The 4,880-nt window shown below is 53.3% G+C and overlaps 1 long non-coding RNA gene across 1 annotated transcript; it reads left to right on the top strand.

Annotated features, from left to right (window-relative positions):
- Window positions 1–555: 555 nt before the first annotated feature.
- LOC146594998 (uncharacterized) lies at window positions 556–4,131 on the top strand. Its single transcript, XR_014896037.1, has 2 exons — window positions 556–912; window positions 3,434–4,131. It is a non-coding gene; the product is annotated as an uncharacterized LOC146594998 (long non-coding RNA).
- The last annotated feature ends 749 nt before the right edge of the window (window positions 4,132–4,880 follow it).

Below are 4,880 nucleotides of genomic sequence, written 5' to 3'. Positions count from 1 at the left end.
AGAAAGAAATTGAATTAGACACACAATAGGGAGGAGGAGGAGGAGGAAGGCCGCGGGTCGGCCGCGCTGGCTTAGCACCGCGGCCGGCCCGGCCCCGCACCCGCCCCACGCGTGTCCGTTCCTCGGCAAAGGCAGAGGGGACGGCGCGCCGGGAGCGGGCCCGTCCAAAGGGAAAGCAGCGGCCAGCCCCACCGAAACGTGCCCCCGACATTTCCCCGGGATGGTTTTAATAGCCTCGATGTCACGGCGTAGATCGTAAACTTAGAAATGTTGAATTTGCAATGGACTGGGGAAGGGGCTCGGCGTCGGGCCCAGCAAGGGTGAAGGGATGGGGCAGCATCTCCTAGAGCTGCCGGGTGGACACACTGGGTGTTTGAGATTGTTTTTCTCTCACCAAATGATTTCTGATTTGGGCTCCTTCAGTGGTGCCCCATCCAGGCCTTGGTTTGGGGCTGAAAAGTTGGTTTTAAGGTGTTCTGCAGGCTGCAGGATGCGGGCAGAGGCCCGGCGTTGCCTGCAAGCAGTTTGCAAAGGTGAGACCCCCCCCCCAAAAAAAAAAGTGCTTGTGGAGGGAGCTGGGAGGGAAATACTCTTTCCAAAGAGCGCTCAGGCAGGAATAGAGCGATCTGAGCCACTGTTTTCTTCGTGGGTCGTTGGAAGACCCTAGAAAGCAATCTCACACCTGGGCAGGGCAGGACGGGGGGAATTCTGGCTGAAGAAATAACTCTTGGAACTGATTTAGATTTGACTAGCAGATTCCCCAGGCTGAACCCCTCCGCCGAGCTGAATTTAGCAGCAGCAAAGATAACCGGGAGATAAGGACTGATACCCGGGAGGACAGCGGGAGACCGGCAGGCAGCTGAGGGAAGGGGGAGAAGCCGGAGGCAGAGTCCCTTGGCGCTTTGGGAATGGGTAAGGATGGAAGCGAGCCGGGAAGAAGAGGGTTTAGGGGAGCTCTGCTCCCTTTGAAGCCCAGGGGATGGAGGCRCAGCTGGCACACACACGCGTGTGTATGTGTATGTGTGTGTGCACGCCCGTGTGCAGTAGCTGACCTAGGATGGAGCGTTTCCACGGGACTCTCCAAAACAGAGGAGAACATGAAGGCAGAAAGAGAGGAGGAGTGAATTCACCTCCTGTGGGTGAGCACCCAAAAAGCTCTAATAATTATAATAATAATAATAATAAATGATCTATAAAGCAAATCGAAGCAGTTTTCAAGCCCAGGGAAACAATAGGAGGAAGCTTTCGGGGAGGCCCATAGGAAGCGGCTCGCTGGGCCCCGGCGGTGACGGCGAGCAGGAGGAGAAGAGCGTGCAGGCGACAGAGAAGCGCTACCCACCTTCGGTGCTGGGCGGCAAGGGGTGGCGGGGGGCCGAGGCCATGTGGGGCAGGGCACCCCCCGCTCCTTGGGGAAAGCAGAGGGCTGCTGGGCTAAGCCCCCCTGGCTCCCTCCTGCTCCTGCTCCGTGGAGGGTTGGGGGGGGGGAGCTCAGGGGGCAATGGGGCTCTGCCTGCCCCCCCCCCCACTCCCCAGTGCGGTCAGACTCCCCAGTCCCACTCGCTGACTGGTTTGCCCACGTCACGTGGAAGTGGGCGGTGATGGGAGGAAAAGGCAGGGTGTGTGTGTGGGGGGGGAGCTGGGGGGAGAGCTGGTATCTGTTGCACCATCAGCCAGGCGCCAGGTTTCATTGCCGTGCAAATAAATAAATAAATAAATAAATAAAATAATAAAATTAAACCGCCACCCCGTGCATGCACACACGGCCAGCCCCGTGCTGCAGGCAAAGTCCAGCCGGGCAGCCCTGCTCTGCGCCGCCCTGCACACCTAAAGGGACACCCATTACCGGCAGGGGCCCAGCTTGCAAAATAAAGACCGGACGTTTTCAGCAGGAGGGCACCCAGCCTCTTGGAGGCAGCCCCCCACCCTGGGGAGACTGCGGGAGCAGGGGGAATTTCTCTAAGCTCCTGCACAAAATCGGAGAGATGAGGTCCTAGCTGCCCTCCTCTTTCCTCCCCACCCTTTCTAGGGGTGCTGCCTCCCCCCTGCAAAGGCACCTATGCTGGGCACTCTGCCTTGCCCCCCCCCACCCTCGTGGTGCAGAAGGCCACTGAGTCTAAAAGTTAGTGCGATAACGCAGGAATAGCCCTGCCCAGGCTTTCGCAGGGACTAGCACCCCACTGCCCCAGGGGGTGCCTTCCAGCCCCCCCCCCAGTGGGGCCTCCCCCCAGGGATGGAGTCCATGGAGGGGCCAACCATGCCTCCCCTCCCCAGGTTGCTCTGCCCCCCCAACACCCCCCTTCCCCCTCCAACCCCGGAGTGGCACATTTCGCCCTGCGGTAGCCCAACCCCCCCTCTGAGGGTCTGTGGAGCTGGGGGGGGGGTGTCCCACACTAGGGGGCCAGTTCTGCACCACAGCTTCCCCCCCCCCCAAGGAATAATGCTCTTTAATAACGTTAATAACATTAGTAATGTTAATAACATTAACCTTCCCTTCTCCCCGGGCTTTGGCATGTACAGGAGTTTGCTCAGCCCTCGAGGCTGCTCCAGGGTGCTCTGGGGTGCGTGGAGRTTTGGTGGATCGGATGCAGATGGTGGGAGTAGGAAGAGGGGGAGACAGCAACAGCTCTCTGCCCCCAAAAGAAAAATCTGCAATGCAACTAGAAATCTCTGATTTAAGGCGTTTTTCACCCTATCTAAAATAGCTGGTGAGGATTAGGGAGCAGGGGGAAATAAATAAATATTTTTTAAAAAAGGGTTTATTGAGGGAGGCTGGAAGGCAATGCAAGCGCTCTGCATTGCACTGGCTGCGTGGGAACCGCTCCCCACAGGACACGGGCTTGCTCCGTCTTCGTCCCCGGAGTCGCCCGCAGCCTTTTCCCCTTTCCACCCTGGATCACACGGGGATGAGCAGGGAGTTTGCAGACGGGAAACCATAGCGTGAGGGATCCTGCCCGTCGGGGATGTATAAGGGCACTCACAGACGTTAAAAACGCCTCTAAAAATAAATTAGGGCAAATACACAAATATAGTCATGTATGTAGTTATAGGCACGGATATAAATATTGCACGGGTACAAATATGGGCGCATAAATACACCACAGATACAAATATAAGCATTGATGACACTATGCGTGTTACAACTATAATTTAAACATATGGTGTGTATATTTTGAATGTAATTTATTTTTCAGAGAAGTGTATAGTTATATGCATACAAATAAAAATGTTGCATATAGATGGAACATAATGCATATTAGACACTCACAGGGATATATATTATGTGCATATGTATATGTTTATACGTGCACCTATATATAAATATACAGTGTAATTTATAACGCTGTATGTATGTTATAAATATGCACATTAATATAGGGCTAACGACGTGCAGAGAAGGAAGAGAGAATTAAATATATTGTTGTCTTTTTTTCAGGCAGCTGTGTATCCAGATATGCTGTATTTCCAGAGGACAAACATTGCTCTCCACTCGTTTCAAAAATCTCTGGCGATTCTTTTCTCTGCCAAAGAAGCACGAACGGATTTTCTAAAGTTTGATGAATTTCTACTGAAAATCAGCATCTTCTGCTTTTTTTTTTTTTTTTTAAGCAAACATTTAATTAAATCCATTCCAAAATGCCCAAGCAGCCTGTGTCTTCGCTGCCGTTGCCAGGAGTGGAGAAAATTTCAAGGACCTGCCTGCCTTTGCTTTATCACGCAGCCTTTTCCAGGATCCCGATGTGTTAGCTGCACGGCCAGGAGGATCTCAAGAGTAATCGCAAAATTCCTCTGACAGGTTTTGTGCGTGTGTGGCCGGATCCAACTACTTTCAGCCGGGAAATATTAGTCCTTGTTGCAAAGCACAGCCGCGGAGCCTAGAGATGAACCCCTCCGTGGTGCGAATCGGGCGAATTAACAGGCAGGAGGGAGCTGGTGTATCTCGGAAACGTTTTTCCTTATTTCCTAAATGTGCGAAAAAGCAGAGAATTGGACATAGCAGAGTTCAGCGGGGCGACAACAACAACAAAAAAATCTCTGCCCTCCGCTCGGAGAATTTCTTTCCTGTGATCTCAAAATGCGTTTTCCTGAAAATCGGCTAACGAAATCAAGTTAAACATAGCACTGTAAAACAAATCTCGTCCTTTCCGCTCTCCTTTCCAGTCCCCCCCTGCGCCCCGAGGAAGGAAATAAATCGATACGATGCCGTTTTTTTTTTCTTGCATCGAAATTAATGGTGCAACTGATTTAGAGCTAAAGCTGTAAATGTAGACGGATGCACCCATGAGCGGCAGCGAACAACGAACAAAAACTCAGGAACTGGGGATGGAGGGAGGGAAAGAGAAAGAAGTGTATTTAAATACTTCTCCGCAGAACTGTGCTGAGATTTAAAAAAATCAAGGAGGGGGGGGGATATTTTTTTAAAAAGCGACGGAAAAGTATCACTTCAGCAGAGCGAAGAGGATAAATTCAGCTTCTGTGCCAAGCGTGCCCGAGTATTTGGGTACGATTTTATTACGCGCGTTGCCCGCCGCCCGGGAAAGGTGCGGGTGCGCGGTGCGCGTCCCCAGCGCGGCTCGCAGGCGCGCGTGGCCGCTCCCGCGGAGCACACGCCGGGGGCGGGGGGCTCCGTCCCCGGCCGCGCGTGGAGACCGGGCTGCGCCGTGCCGGTGCTCTTGGCCGGAGCCGGCACCGCAGCTGCGTCCAGGCAGGCGGTATGTATCTATAGGGGTAGGGATTACTGGAGATAGGACCAGCGAGGTTTGCAAAGGCGACGCCTCGCATCTGATCTCGTTTGAGAGGCAAGAGGGTCCCAGCCGCAGTCAAGGGCGGGCTTGAAAGCCTGAAAGCTGTTCGGAGTTTTTTTTGTTTTTGTTTTTCGTTTT

This window comes from Rhea americana, unplaced genomic scaffold, assembly GCF_003343005.1.
Source record: "Rhea americana isolate MKP2758 unplaced genomic scaffold, rheAme1 scaffold_240, whole genome shotgun sequence".
Taxonomy (NCBI): domain Eukaryota; kingdom Metazoa; phylum Chordata; class Aves; order Rheiformes; family Rheidae; genus Rhea; species Rhea americana.
The sequence above is the reverse complement of the archived record's forward strand: the minus strand, read 5'-3'. Positions and strand labels throughout refer to the sequence as shown.